We start from the raw sequence: 16,841 nt of genomic DNA on the forward strand, positions 1-16,841 counted from the left end.
TCCATTGCCGATTCCAGCCTCCTGATTGGCTGGAATCGGCACGTGACGGGGCGGAGCTACACGGAGCTACACGGAGCCCCATTGAAGAAAGCAGAAGACCCGGACTGCGCAAGCGCGGCTAATTTGGCCATCGGAGGGCGAAAATTAGTCGGCTCCATGGGAACGAGGACGCTAGCAACGGAGCAGGTAAGTAAAAAACTTTTTATAACTTCTGTATGGCTCATAATTAATGCACAATGTACATTACAAAGTGCATTATTATGGCCATACAGAAGTGTATAGACCCACTTGCTGCCGCGGGACAACCCCTTTAAAGTAGCAGCCGCTCGAGTAGCTGCAGCGCCGGAGCAAACTAACGCCTGACTAGAGAATCAACACACTCAACAAGCAGCTTCTTGACTAGCTGAGATGCCAGAGCAAACTAACGACCGTCTCCAAAATCAACTCCAGGAACATTGAATTTGTCTATTTAAAGTTAATACTTTAACCCCTTAGTGACCAGCCCATAGTGTTTTTACGTCCTGCCTAAGTGGGCTTTAATCCCTGAGGATGTAAAACCATGCTTCCTGTGGGGATTAAAGCCACGTGGGCTATGGACGTGACAGCTCTATGCTGTCGGTGCGTACACGTAGCTGACAACATGGAGCGGTGATATTCAATGGAAAGCGTCAATCGTATTAAAGTGCAAAAAAGTTTTTAAAAAGTTAAAGAGTGAGGGGACCACTCGAGACCTGGGCAAAGCTGAGAGGTACACTAGCACCGGATCCGTCTCCAATCGCCCCAATAGACACGATATGTAATTTGGTAGGGATCCAGACGGATCCGGCAACCAAGAGTATATGGGCCAAATGTATAGACAAGAAAATAGAAGACATCCAGCAGCTATCAAACAATAAACCAGTAGAAGCTATCCAAACTCTCTTTCCGGACATGCAACTCTCATTTTTACAAAAAGCACATATTACCCAAACAATAGGAGAATTTAGGAAAAAGTTCAGGTCTACCAGACCTTCCACATTATTCGAAAAGGCATTTCGGGAGAACCAGCCAAAACGAATGGGAATAAAGCACGCCCTGACTCACTACGTAGCTCCTACGAAAATATTTAAGCCAGCTTATCTCACCTCGTGGGAGATAGAGCTAGGGATTTCACTCTCAATCTCAGAGACAAAAGCAATCCTACGCAAGGCCTTTGGCTTTTCCCCGTGCGTGCTTCTCCAAGAGTGCCATTATAAGCTACTTTCTAGGTGGTACAGGACCCCCCAATGGCTTTATGCCCATAAGCTGGCCCCGCACGAAAAATGCTGGAGATGCGACTCGGCAACGGGATCGTACCGCCACATCTGGTGGGACTGCGCCACCCTAACCACTTACTGGAAGGGCATAGAGAGTGCAATTAAGAGTATAAAACCAGACTTTGTACTGTCGGCATACATCATCTTTCTTAGTAAACCAACACTTACTTTCCACCCACAAAGAGATGACATGATAGCACTCTTTATTGAAGTGGCCAAAACACTGATCCCGATCCTATGGCTGCAAAAGACACCGCCCACAATCAAACAATGGAGAGAGAAGGTGGATTTGCTATACAATCTGGAGGAACTGGCCAGTTGGAAGATGGGAACACATGATAAATTTCAAAAAAAATGGGAGCTGTGGAAGCGCATGTTATAAGAACCTAACCCAGGGCAAGCCGCGGAAGTGGCCGCCCAGAGCGGCATAAAATAGGGAATACTGAATAGGTGAAGCTGCGGGACTCCGACCTTGCCTGCCCGCCCGCACACTCTGATAAGGGGTGTGGGGGGGGGGGGGAAGCAACCCTAAAAATATAAAAACACAAAAATATTCAAACGCAAGAAGCATATCATAGTAGGAGCGGGCGAGAGAGAGAGAGAGACTCTAGGAGTTCTGTCAGGCCGGTGGCCAGACGACGGGCGGAGGCTGGGATGCGGAGAATAAAATAGAGTAGATATACTAGACTGAGGGTCTCCCTGCTGGTTTGACCCCTTACCCCCCCCCCCCCCCCTCATACCTTTTCCCTTCCCCCCCCCCTCCTCCCTTCCCCCTAATCCCCCCCCCCCTTTGCTGTGTTAATTTTCCAGTTGATTGGCTCAAGATCGACAAGCAGGAAAAGGAAATCAGGAGAGATCTGAGCGAAACTATTGTGCTAACTTGTTAAGATAAGGATTATAAGGCAATAATAGCTCAAAATTGTATATCTTGTATGAAAAACCCCAATAAAAGATGTTTAAAAAAAAAAAAAAAAAGTTAAAGATTCAGCTGCCCTCATAGATCGAATTCATGGGGGCAACTGAGATTACTCACCCCGGTCCTCCTTATGTCCTGCAGTGATTTGGTCCTCCAGGACCTGATGCTGGCCTTCTGTGCATGCACGCCAGGCGTCATTACATCAGCCGCATGAGCAGAAGGCCAGGAGTTGCGGCAAATTTGAAACCTCCTGGTAGCTGGGAGGCAGGAGATGTCCCCGGGCCCATGATTCAATGAATAAGGGTGATACCGGAAAAGTGAAAAAAAGTTACATTTTCACATCCCCTCATGGATTGGATCCATGAGGGGATGTGAAAATACTCACCCCGGTCCTCCGTGATGTTCCCCGGTGATAGGGACCAGCCGTGGGATTCGGTGCATGCGCAGAAGCCCTGAGAGTCCGGCAAATTTAAAATTCCCTTGCTCCTGGCTGTCAAAGATAGCCGAGTGCAGGGAGATGTCACCGGGGACCGCTGTATGTGGTTCCTGGTTACATGATCACCGTTATCCATTAAAAAGTGTAAAAAAAAAAAAGTTACATAACTAAGGTCCCCGGATTTGATCCCTGATGGGATCTTTAACTGCGCTGCATGCGCAAAAGTCAAGGATTGCCCGGGAAATTTAAAATCTCCCTGCTTCTGGGTACCAAAGGTGGCTGACAGCCTGGAGATATCACGGGAGGCTGCGGTATGCAGTTCCTGGTCACATGATCGCTGTTATCCAATGGATAACAGCGATCACGTAAACGTTTTTTAAAAAGTTGAAGTTTCAGCTCCCCTCACCGTTGCGATCAGTGAGAGGAGATGAAATATTACCGGAGGCCTCCTCATTTGAACCCCGATGCGATCATCCTCCACGGACCTTTCTGGCTTCTGTGCATGAGCCCGCCAGCAAAATGATGGACACGTGCACAGGAGCCCAGTAAATTTTAAATCTCCTTGCTCCTGGCCAACGGTTGCTGAGAGCCCGGAGCAGTGACCGGAGGCCTCATTGAGCAGTACCTGGTCACATGATAAAAAGGTAGAGATCTACCATTAGGCCGGTCTCACATGATTGGATAGAAATTGTGGATTCCGCATGCGTTTGATCAGCAGTAATATGCAGATCAATCAAATACATTGGATTACACAATTCCGCTCACATTGACGGGTCAGAATTATGTAATCACTCACAGAAAACAGAACACAGCATGTTCTATTTTACCGCAGATATCCGCTACATCGAGCCCATTGTGCTCTTTGGTCATGGATATATCCGCAGCCCATACGCGTCATTGCAAGTGAGGGTGCAGGAAATACAAACAAAAAACCGGTGTACTGCGCATGACCACCTGTGTAAGAAAGCAGTTATGCGCAGTATGCAGTGCCACGGCCGAGCTCAAAGCTGGGATCCGCTGCGGGCCTCCGCAGGTAGACTCCACATCCGGCTGTGTGAGCCCGGCATTATTCAGAGTGCTATCTGTAATTTACAAGAAGCCCCGGGAACGCTCGCCTTCCTGCAGTTCCAGGAGCAGCTTGTTAAGTGCCTTCTGTGTGAGACCGCTGCACCTCAGAGAGCTTACGAAGCCTCACAGAATGCCACTTTTTACACCCCATTCTTGCCGCTGAGGTCAAGAAATGCCCCCCAAAAACGCATGGGAGGAGAAGGGATTTTATTGTCCCATATGCCCATCCTAACCAGCCTCCGTAATTACTCATATTCGGATATACCACACAGTTTACATTATTACTTTTAGCTAAGATTTAGGGAACACCAAAAAGGGCGCGGAGTGTGTGGGATTATTTTAGGGAGTCCATTTTTTTCTGCACAAGTGGGCAATGGGGCCTGGAATCATTCAGTTGTGCCCTGAAATCCAATGGGTTTTCCCTCCATTATAGGCTTCGCCATGTGTCCAGTAAGTAGATTAGGGTCACAATGGGTATGTTTCTGAACAGGAGACAAACAGGTGGATCCATTTTGGGGTGAAAGTCTACATTTATATGTGTGCTGTACAAAAAAATCTGCTTTTAAATTGACACAATTGCCAAAAAATGAAATGCTTTGCTTAAATTCATTCAAAAACTGTGTGGTCAAAATACGCAGTACACCACTAGATGAATTTTTTTAGGGGTCTAGTTTTCAAAATGGGGTCATTTGTGGGGGTTCTTTATTGTTTTGGCCGCTCAATGGCTCTACAAGTGGGCAATGGGGCCTGAAATGTATTCAGTTGTGCCCTGAAATCCAACGGGTGTTCCCTCCATTATAAGCCTAGCCATGAGGCTTGTAAGTATTTTAGGGTCACAACGGGTATGTTTCTGCAGGGGGATCCATTTGGAGTGAAAGTCTTCATTTATATGTGTGCTGTACAAAAAACTGTTTATAAAATGACATTTGCCAAAAAAAATAGAAAATCGTAATTATTTCCTTATGCTTTGCTTGAATTTATTCAAAAACTGTGGGATAAGAATATGCAGTACACCCCTAGATGAATTTGTTCAGGGGTCTAGTTTTCAAAATGGGATCACTTGTGAGGGTTCTCAATTGTTTTGGCCGCTAAAGGGCTCTACAAATGGACAATGGGGAGTAAAATGCCTTCAAGCAAAATGTCTGTTCTGAAAGCCGCCAGCTGCTCCTTTCATTTTGGGCCCTGTTGTGCATACGGACATAATATTAGGGCCAAAAAGGGTATCTTTATGAATACAGGAGAAACAGGGGTATCCATTTTGGGGTGCAAGTCTTCATTCCTATGTATGTGTACAAAAAACAGTTTTTAAAATGACACAATTGCCAAAAAAATGAAAATCGTTATTTTTTCATTCTGCTATGCTTAGATACATTCAAAAACTGTGGGATCAAAATATGCAGTACACCCCTAGATGAATTCGTTAAGGGGTCTTGTTTTCAAAATGGGGTAATTTGTGGGGGTTCAATATCATTTTGGTTGCTCAAGGGCTCTACAAGCGAGCAATGGGGCCTAAATCACCTTCAATCAAAATGTCTGTTCTGAAAGCCACCAGCTGCTCCTTTCCGTTTGGGCCCAGTTGTGCATACAGACATAAGATCAGGGCAAAAACGGGTATGTTTCTAAACACGGGACAAGCAGGGCCATACATTTTGGGGTGTAAGTTCTCATTTTCATGTGCATTATAGAAAAAATCCTGTCTTGAAAATGACTAGAGATGAGCGAACGTACTCGTCCGAGCTTGATACTCGTTCGAGTATTAGCGTGTTCGAGATGCTCGTTACTCGAGACGAGTACCACGCGATGTTCGAGTTACCCTCACTTTCATCTCTGAGACGTTAGCGCGCTTTTCTGGCCAATAGAAAGACAGGGAAGGCATTACAACTTCCCCCTGCGACGTTCAAGCCCTATACCACCCCCCTGCAGTGAGTGGCTGGCGAGATCAGGTGTCACCCGAGTATATAAATCGACCCCTCCCGCCGCTCGCCACAGATGCATTCTGACATAGTTCAGGGAAAGTGCTGTCTTGCTGGAGTTGCTATAGGGAGAGTGTTAGGAGTTATTTTAGGCTTCAAGAACCCCAACGGTCCTTCTTAGGGCCACATCTAACCGTGTGCAGTAGTGTGGAGGCTGCTTTTTGCAGTGTTGCACGTTTTTTTTTTTTTGTATATCGGCCGTGCAGAGCATTGCGTCTTGCAGTAATTTTACATTGTCCAGGGCCAGTAGTGGTGAGGCAGGGACAGAAGACATATTTAGTGTATATAGGCAGTGGGCCTTTCCAAAAACATTTGGGGAAAAAAATCTATTTGGGCTGCCTGTGACCGTCCTCAGTGTACTGGGTCTCTGCTGGGGGTAGTTGTCCTAATTCATACGCACCCAGCTAAGTGTTACAGCAGGCTTGCGCAAAATTCTTTCCTGGCTCTGCGTTGCCTGTTACATCACCGCTGTATTCCTGTTCACAGTGAAACAGTCTGCAGTAATTTTACATACTCCAGGGCCAGTAGTGGTGAGGCAGGGACAGAAGACATATTTAGTGTATATAGGCAGTGGGCCTTTCCAAAAACATTTGGGGAAAAAAATCTATTTGGGCTGCCTGTGACTGTCCTCAGTGTACTGGGTCTCTGCTGGGGGTAGTTGTCCTAATTCATACGCAGCCAGCTAAGTATTACAGCAGGCTTGCGCAAAATTCTTTCCTGGCTCTGCTGTGCGTTCCGTAATCGAAGTCAGCCTCCAACCACAGGCCAATAAGCGGCACATTTAATTACAGCGTTCTGTTTCTGCACTACTGGTAATACATCATGCTGAGGGGTAGGGGTAGGCCTAGAGGACGTGGACGCGGCCGAGGACGCGGAGGCCCAAGTCAGGGTGTGGGCACAGGCCGAGCTCCTGATCCAGGTGTATCGCAGCCGACTGCTGCGGTATTAGGAGAGAGGCACGTTTCTGGCGTCCCCACATTCATCTCACAAATAATGGGTCCACGCGGTAGACCTTTATTAGAAAATGAGCAGTGTGAGCAGGTCCTGTCGTGGATGGCAAAAAGTGCATCCAGCAATCTATCGACCACCCAGACTTCTGCGCCGTCCACTGCTGCAACTCTGAATCCTCTGGCTGCTGCTCCTCCTTCCTCCCAGCCTCCTCACTCCATTACAATGACACATTCTGAGGAGCAGGCAGACTCCCAGGAACAGTTCTCGGGCCCCTGCCCAGAATGGGCAGCAATGGTTCCGAATCCTCTCCCACTGGAGGAGTTTGTCGTGACCGATGCCCAACCTTTGGAAAGTTCCCGGGGTCCGGGGGATGAGGCTGGGGACTTCCGGCAACTGTCTCAAAAGCTTTCAGTGGGTGAGGAGGACGATGACGATGAGACACAATTGTCTATCAGTGAGGTAGTAGTAAGGGCAGTAAGTCCGAGGGAGGAGCGCACAGAGGATTCGGAGGAAGAGCAGCAGGACGATGAGGTGACTGACCCCACCTGGTTTGCTACGCCTACTGAGGACAGGTCTTCAGAGGGGGAGGCAAGGGCAGCAGCAGGGCAGGTTGGAAGAGGCAGTGCGGTGGCCAGGGGTAGAGGCAGGGCCAGACCGAAAAATCCACCAACTGTTTCCCAAAGCGCCCCCTCGCGCCATGCCACCCTGCAGAGGCCGAGGTGCTCAAAGGTCTGGCAGTTTTTCACTGAGAGTGCAGACGACCGACAAACAGTGGTGTGCAACCTGTGTCGTGCCAAGATCAGCCGGGGAGCCACCACCACCAGCCTCACCACCACCAGCATGCGCAGACATATGATGGCCAAGCACCCCACAACGTGGGACGAAGGCCGTTCACCGCCTCCGGTTTGCACCGCTGCCTCTCCCCCTGTGCCCCAACCTGCCACTGAGATCCAACCCCCCTCTCAGGACACAGGCACTACCGTCTGCTGGGCTGCACCCACACCCTCACCTCCGCTGTCCTCGGCCCCATCCACCAATGTCTGTCAGCGCACCGTCCAGCCGTCGCTAGCGCAAGTGTTGGAGCGCAAGCGCAAGTACGCCGCCACGCACCCACACGCTCAAGCGTTAAACGTGCACATAGCCAAATTTATCAGCCTGGAGATGCTGCCGTATAGGCTTGTGGAAACGGAGGCTTTCAAAGGTATGATGGCGGCGGCGGCCCCGCGCTACTCAGTTCCCAGTCGCCACTACTTTTCCCCATGTGCCGTCCCAGCCCTGCACGACCACGTCTCCCGCAACATTGTACGCGCCCTCACCAACGCGGTTACTGCCAAGGTCCACTTAACAACGGACACGTGGACAAGCACAGGCGGGCAGGGCCACTATATCTCCCTGACGGCACATTGGGTGAATTTAGTGGAGGCTGGGACAGAGTCAGACCCTGGGACCGCTCACGTCCTACCCACCCCCAGAATTGCGGGCCCCAGCTCGGTGGTGGTATCTGCGGCGGTGTATGCTTCCTCCACTAAACCACCCTCCTCCTCCGCAACCACTGTCTCGCAATCAAGATGTGTCAGCAGCACCACGTCGGCAGCAGTCGGTGTCGCGCGGCGTGGCAGCACAGCGGTGGGCAAGCATCAGCAGGCTGTGCTGAAACTACTCAGCTTAGGAGATAAGAGGCACAAGGGCCCAAGAACTGCTGCAGGGTCTGACAGAGCAGACCGACTGCTGGCTTGCGCCGCTGAGCCTCCAACCGGGCATGGTCGTGTGTGACAAAGGCCGTAACCCGGTGGCGGCTCTGCAGCTCGGCAGCCTCACGCACGTGCCATGCCTGGCCCACGTCTTTAATTTGGTGGTTCAGCGCTTTCTGAAAAGCTACCCACGCTTGTCATACCTGCTCGGAAAGGTGCGCCGGCTCTGCGCACATTTCCGCAAGTCCCACACGGACGCTGCCACCCTGCAACATCGGTTTAATCTGCCAGTGCACCGACTGCTGTGCGACGTGCCCACACGGTGGAACTCTACGCTCCACATGTTGGCCAGGCTCTATGAGCAGCGTAGAGCTATAGTGGAATACCAACTGCAACATGGGCGGCGCAGTGGGAGTCAGCCTCCTCAATTCTTTACAGAAGAGTGGGCCTGGTTGGCAGACATCTGCCAGGTCCTTGGAAACTTTGAGGAGTCTACCTAGATGGTGAGCGGGGATGCTGCAATCATTAGCGTCACCATTCCTCTGCTATGCCTCTTGAGAAGTTCCCTGCAAAGCATAAAGGCAGACGCTTTGCGCTCGGAAACAGAGTCGGGGGAAGACAGTATGTCGCTGGATAGTCAGAGCACCCTCCTGTCTATATCTCAGCGCGTTGAGGAGGAGTAGCATGAGGAGGATGAGGAGGAGGGGGAAGAGACAGCTTGGCCCACTGCTGAGGGTACCCATGCTGCTTGCCTGTCATCCTTTCAGCGTGTATGGCCTGAGGAGGAGGAGGATCCTGAAAGTGATCTTCCTAGTGAGGACAGCCATGTGTTGCGTACAGGTACCCTGGCACACATGGCGGACTTCATGTTAGGATGCCTTTCTTGTGACCCTCGCGTTACATGCATTCTGGCCACTACGGATTACTGGGTGTACACACTGCTCAACCCACGGTATAAGGAGAACCTTTCCACTCTCATACCCGAAGAGGAAAGGGGTTCGAGAGTGATGCTATACCACAGGACCCTGGTGGACAAGCTGATGGTAAAATTCCCATCCGACAGCGCTAGTGGCAGGAGGCACAGTTCCGAGGGCCAGGTAGCAGGGGAGGCGCGGAGATCAGGCAGCATGTACAGCACAGGCAGGGAAACACTCTCTAAGGCCTTTGACAGCTTTATGGCTCCCCAGCAAGACTGTGTCACCGCTCCCCAGTCAAGGCTGAGTCGGCGGGAGCACTGTAAAAGGATGGTGAGGGAGTACGTAGCCGATCGCACGACCGTCCTCCGTGACGCCTCTGCCCCCTACAACTACTGGGTGTCAAAGCTGGACACGTGGCCTGAACTTGCACTGTATGCCCTGGAGGTGCTTGCTTGTCCTGCGGCAAGCGTCTTGTCAGAGAGGGTGTTTAGTGCGGCTGGGGGAATCATCACAGATAAGCGTACCCGCCTGTCAACCGACAGTGCCGACAGGCTTACACTCATCAAGATGAACAAAGCCTGGATTTCCCCAGACTTCTCTTCTCCACCAGCGTACAGCAGCGATACCTAAGCAATACGTAGGCTGCACCCGCGGATGGAAGCATCGTTCTCTATCACCATCAAAAACGGGGACATTTTTGCTTCATCAATCTGCGTATAATATTCATCCTCCTCCTCCTGCTCCTCCTCCTGAAACCTGACGTAATCACGCCGAACGGGCAATTTTTCTTAGGCCCACAAGGCTCAGTCATATCATTTTTGTAAACAATTTTTATACGTTTCAATGCTCATTAAAGCGTTGAAACTTGCACCTGAACCAATTTTTATTTTAACTGGGCTGCCTCCAAGCCTAGTTACAAATTAAAGGGGTTGTCCCGCGGCGAAAGTGAAAAATTTTTTTTTTCACTTACCCCCGCATTCTGCCCTGTTAAAAAGAAAGCATGGGTTAGTTTTTAAAAAGCACATTGCGCTTACCTGCATCAGCGTTCTGCAGCTTCTTCTTTTCTTCTTGTGAAGATGGCACCGCTGGTCTTCTCCCACGGTGGACCGCAGGTCTTCTCCCACAGTGCACCATGGATTTTCTTCTCCTTCCTTGTGTTCCATTGCCGATTCCAGCCTCCTGATTGGCTGGAATCGGCACACGTGACGGGGCGGAGCTACGATGACGACGCGGTGACCAGCTCTCCGGCACGAGCGGCCCCATTCACCAGCCAGAAGACCGGACTGCGCAAGCGCGTCTAATCGGGTCGATTAGACGCTGAAATTAGGCGGCACCATGGCGACGGGGACGCTAGCAACGGAGCAGGCAAGTGAATAACTTCTGTATGGCTCATAATTAATGCACGATGTATATTACAAAGTGCATTAATATGGCCATACAGAAGTGTATAACCCCACTTGCTTTCGCGGGACAACCCCTTTAAGCCACAATAACCAAAGCGATTAATGGGTTTCACCTGCCCTCTTGGTTGGGCATGGGCAATTTTTCTGAGGTACATTAGTACTGTTGGTACACCAATTTTTTGGGGCCCTCGCCTACAGTGTAATCCAATTAATTTTTGGCCCACCTGCATTAAAGCTGACGTTACCTCAGCTGTGCTGGGCACTGCAATGGGATATATTTATGTACCGCCGGTGGGTTCCAGGGAGTCACCCATGCTGTGGGTGCACGCGGAATTCCCATTGTACCTGCCTGTGACTATTTATAAAAAAACGCGGTCTGACTGGGGCATGCAGACACCTTGACAGAATGAATAGTGTGTGGCACATAGGTTCCCCATTGCTATGCCCACGTGCGCAGCTCCTGATGGAGGTGGCACAGGATTATATTTCTCATTGCTTCTGTACAGCATTGTGGGCTATCGCCCCGCCCCTTTTAAAGAGGGTCGCTGCCTAGCCGTGCCAACCCTCTGCAGTGTGTGCCTGCGGTTCCTCCTCATGGCAGACGCACTCATAAATAGACATGAGGGTGGTGTGGCATGAGGGCAGCTGAAGGCTGCGCAGGGACACTTTGGTGTGCGCTGTGGACACTGCGTCGTGCGGGGGTGGGGGGTTAGGCAGCATGTAACCCAGGAGAAGTGGCAGCGGAGTGTCATGCAGGCAGTGATTGTGCTTTGTTGGAGGTAGTGTGGTGCTTAGCTAAGGTATGCATTGCTAATGAGGGCTTTTCAGAAGTAAAAGTTGTTGGGGGGGGGGCCCACTCTTGCCGCTATTGTGGCTTAATAGTGGGACCTGGGAACTTGAGATGCAGCCCAACATGTAGCCCCTTGCCTGCCCTATCCGTTGCTGTGTCGTTCCCATCGCTTTCTTGAATTGCCCAGATTTTCACAAATGGAAACCTTAGCGAGCATCGGCGATATACAAAAATGCTCGAGTCGCCCATTGACTTCAATTGGGTTCGTTACTCGAAACGAACCCTCGAGCATCGCGATAATTTCGTCCCGAGTAACGAGCACCCGAGCATTTTGGTGCTCGCTCATCTCTAAAAATGACATGTGAAATTTTATTTTTTGTCCTCTAAATTGCATTAACTCCTGAAAAAAAAACCTGTGGGGTGAAAATACTCCTGACCCCCCCCAGTGAAAACATTAAGGGGTGTGATTTTTAAAATGGGGTTGTTTGTGGGGATATCTATCATCATTCTGACACCTATGAGACTTTGCAATCTTGGCTTGGTGCAGGAAAACAAAGTGTTCCTCAAAATGTTAATAATAACCAATGTTAAATTTGTACGTCTCCTAAATAGTTAAAAAAAAACGAAAACTTTTCAAATGTGCGTCCAAAATAAAGTAAATATATATCTTATCAAAAATGTGTACAGTGTGTTTGCACATATTAGATATATTACAATTGAAAATGTGAAAAAATGACAATTTTTAAAAAATGTTCCCAATTTTGGCCTTTTTAATAATTATATACAAATTCTATTGGTCTATTTTTACCACCTAAATGAAGTACAACATGTGGCGAAAAAACAATGTCAGAATCACTGGGATATGCAAAACCTTTACAGAGTTATTCTATGTTAAAGTGACACTTGTCAGATTTGCAAAATTTGGCTTGGTCATTAAGGTGCAAACAAGCTTGGTCACTAAGGGGTTAATATAGCATTACTCCGTATAGGTATATATTTATGCATACGTCCCGATTAGAGATGAGCGAGCACCAAAATGCTCGGGTGCTCGTTACTCGAGACAAACTTTTCGTGATGCTCGAGGGTTCGTTTCGAGTAACGAACCCCATTGAAGTCAATGGGCGACCCGAGCATTTTTGTATATCGCCGATGCTCGCTAAGGTTTTCGTTTGTGAAAATCTGGGCAAATCAAGAAAGTGATGGGAACGACACAGAAACGGATAGGGCAGGCGAGGGGCTACATGTTGGGCTGCATCTCAAGTTCCCAGGTCCCACTATTAAGCCACCATACCGGCAAGAGTGGGCCCCCCCCCTCCCCCCAACAACTTTTACTTCTGAAAAGCCCTCATTAGCAATGCATACCTTAGCTAAGCACCACACTACCTCCAACAAAGCACAATCACTGCCTGCATGACACTCCTCTGCCACTTCTCCTGGGTTACATGCTGCCCAACACCCCCCCGCACGACCCAGTGTCCACAGCGCACACCAAAGTGTCCCTGCGCAGCCTTCAGCTGCCCTCATGCCACGCCACCCTCATGTCTATTTATAAGTGCGTCTGCCAGAGGAAAAGCAGGCACACACTGCAGAGGGTTGGCACGGCTAGGCAGCGACCCTCTTTAAAAGGGGCGGGGCGATAGTCCAAAATGCTGTACAGAAGCAATGAGAAATCCAATCCTGTGCCACCTCCATCTGGAGCTGGACACGTGGGCATAGCAATGGGGAACCTATCTGCCACACACTATTCATTCTGTCAAGGTGTCTGCATGCCCCAGTCAGACCGTGGTTTTTTATAAATAGTCACAGCAAGGTACAACTCCGCAATGGGAATTCCGTGTGCACCCACAGCATGGGTGGCTCCCTGGAACCCACCGGCTGTACATAAATGTATCCCATTGCAGTGCCCTGGACAGCAGAGCTAACGTCAGATGAAATGCAGGTGGGCTTCGGCCCACACTTCATGCCCCAGTCAGACTGGGGTTCTTTAGAAGTGGACACATGTAGTTACAACTCCGTGTGGACCCACAGCATGGGTGGCTCCCTGGAACCCACCGGCGGTACATAAAAATATCCCATTGCATTGCCCATCACAGCTGAGGTAATAATGTCATGTTTAATGCAGGTGGGCTTCGGCCCACACTGCATACCCCAGTCAGACTTGGGTTCTTTAGAAGTGGACACAGGTGCATTTACAACTCCCTGTGGACCCACAGCATGGGTGGGTGCCAGGAAGCCACTGGCGGTACATAAATATATCCCATTGCATTGCCCATCACAGCTGAGGTAATAATGTCATGTTTAATGCAGGTGGGCTTCGGCCCACACTACATGCCCCAGTCAGACTGGGGTTCTTTAGAAGTGGACACATGTAGTTACAACTCCGTGTGGACCCACAGCATGGGTGGCTCCCTGGAACCCACCGGCGGTACATAAAAATATCCCATTGCATTGCCCATCACAGCTGATGTAATAATGTCATGTTTAATGCAGGTGGGCTTCGGCCCACACTGCATGCCCCAGTCAGACTTGGGTTCTTTAGAAGTGGACACAGGTGCATTTACAACTCCCTGTGGACCCACAGCATGGGTGGTTGCCAGGAAGCCACCGGCGGTACATAAATATATCCCATTGCATTGCCCATCACAGCTGAGGTAATAATGTCATGTTTAATGCAGGTGGGCTTCGGCCCACACTACATGCCCCAGTCAGACTGGGGTTCTTTAGAAGTGGACACATGTAGTTACAACTCCGTGTGGACCCACAGCATGGGTGGCTCCCTGGAACCCACCGGCGGTACATAAAAATATCCCATTGCATTGCCCATCACAGCTGAGGTAATAATGTCATGTTTAATGCAGGTGGGCTTCGGCCCACACTGCATGCCCCAGTCAGACTGGGGTTCTTTAGAAGTGGACACAGGTGCATTTACAACTCCCTGTGGACCCACAGCATGGGTGGGTGCCAGGAAGCCACCGGCGGTACATAAATATATCCCATTGCATTGCCCATCACAGCTGAGGTAATAATGTCATGTTTAATGCAGGTGGGCTTCGGCCCACACTGCATGCCCCAGTCAGACTGGGGTTCTTTAGAAGTGGACACAGATGCATTTACAACTCCTTGTGGACCCACAGCATGGGTGGGTGCCAGGAAGCCACCGGCGGTACATAAATATATCCCATTGCATTGCCCATCACAGCTGAGGTAATAATGTCATGTTTAATGCAGGTGGGCTTCGGCCCACACTGCATGCCCCAGTCAGACTGGGGTTCTTTAGAAGTGGACACAGATGCATTTACAACTCCCTGTGGACCCACAGCATGGGTGGGTGCCAGGAAGCCACCGGCGGTACATAAATATATCTCATTGCATTGCCCATCACAGCTGAGGTAATAATGTCATGTTTAATGCAGGTGGGCTTCGGCCCACACGGCATGCCCCAGTCACACTGGGGTTCTTTAGAAGTGGACACAGATGCATTTACAACTCCCTGTGGACCCGCAGCATGGGTGGGTGCCAGGAAGCCACCGGCGGTACATAAATATATCCCATTGCATTGCCCATCACAGCTGAGGTAATAATGTCATGTTTAATGCAGGTGGGCTTCGGCCCACACTGCATGCCCCTGTCAGACTGGGGTTCTTTAGAAGTGGACACAGATGCATTTACAACTCCCTGTGGACCCACAGCATGGGTGGGTGCCAGGAAGCCACCGGCGGTACATAAATATATCCCATTGCATTGCCCATCACAGCTGAGGTAATAATGTCATGTTTAATGCAGGTGGGCTTCGGCCCACACTGCATGCCCCAGTCAGACAGGGATTCTTTAGAAGTGGACACAGATGCATTTACAACTCCCTGTGGACCCACAGCATGGGTGGGTGCCAGGAAGCCACCGACGGTACATAAAAATATCCCATTGCATTGCCCATCACAGCTAAGGTAATAATGTCAAGTTTAATGCAGGTGGGCTTCGGCCCACACTGCATGCCCCAGTCACACTGGGGTTCTTTAGAAGTGGACACAGATGCATTTACAACTCCCTGTGGACCCACAGCATGGGTGGGTGCCAGGAAGCCACTGGCGGTACATAAATATATCCCATTGCATTGCCCATCACAGCTGAGGTAATAATGTCATGTTTAATGCAGGTGGGCTTCGGCCCACACTGCATGCCCCAGTCAGACTGGGGTTCTTTAGAAGTGGACACAGATGCATTTACAACTCCCTGTGGACCCACAGCATGGGTGGCTCCCTGGAACCCACCGGCGGTACATAAAAATTTCCCATTGCATTGCCCATCACAGCTGATGTTACGTCAGCTGTAATGCAGGTGGGCAAACAATTCATTGGATTACACTGTAGGCGAGGGCCCACAAAAATTGATGTACCAACAGTACTAATGTACCTGAGAAAAATTGCCCATGCCCAACCGAGAGGGCAGGTGAAACCCATTAATCGCTTTGGTTAATGTGGCTTAATTGGTAACTAGGCCTGGAGGCAGCCCAGTTAAAATAAAAATTGGTTAAAGTGAAAGTTTCAACGCTTTAATGAGCATTGAAACGTATAAAAATTGTTTAGAAAAATTATATGACTGAGCCTTGTGGGCCTAAGAAAAATTGCCCGTTCGGCGTGATTACGTCAGGTTTCAGGAGGAGGAGCAGGAGGAGGAGGATGAATATTATACACAGATTGATGAAGCAAAAATGTCCCCGTTTTTGATGGTGATAGAGAACGATGCTTCCATCCGCGGGTGCAGCCTACGTATTGCTTAGGTATCGCTGCTGTACGCTGGTGGAGAAGAGAAGTCTGGGGAAATCCAGGCTTTGTTCATCTTGATGAGTGTAAGCCTGTCGGCACTGTCGGTTGACAGGTGGGTACGCTTATCCGTGATGATTCCCCCGGCCACACTAAACACCCTCTCTGACAAGACGCTAGCCGCAGGACAAGCAAGCACCTCCAGGGCATACAGCGCGAGTTCAGGCCACGTGTCCAGCTTCAACACCCAGTAGTTGTAGGGGGCAGAGGCGTCACCAAGGACGGTCGTGCGATCGGCTACGTACTCCCTCACCATCCTTTTACAGTGCTCCCGCCAACTCAGCCTTGACTGGGGACTGGTGACACACTCTTGCTGGGGAGCCATAAAGCTGTCAAAGGCCTTAGAGAGTGTTCCCCTGCCTGTGCTGTACATGCTGCCTGATCTCTGCGCCTCCTCTGCTACCTGGGCTGTGGAAATGCGCCTTCGGCCACTAGTGCTGTCGGATGGGAAGTTTAACATCAGTTTGTCCGCCAGCGCCCTGTGGTATAGCATCATTCTCGAACCCCTTTCCTCTTCGGGAATGAGAGTGGAAAGGCTCTCCTTATACCGTGGGTCGAGCAGTGTGTACACCCAGTAATCC

This window comes from Eleutherodactylus coqui, chromosome 11, assembly GCF_035609145.1.
Source record: "Eleutherodactylus coqui strain aEleCoq1 chromosome 11, aEleCoq1.hap1, whole genome shotgun sequence".
NCBI classification, from domain to species: domain Eukaryota; kingdom Metazoa; phylum Chordata; class Amphibia; order Anura; family Eleutherodactylidae; genus Eleutherodactylus; species Eleutherodactylus coqui.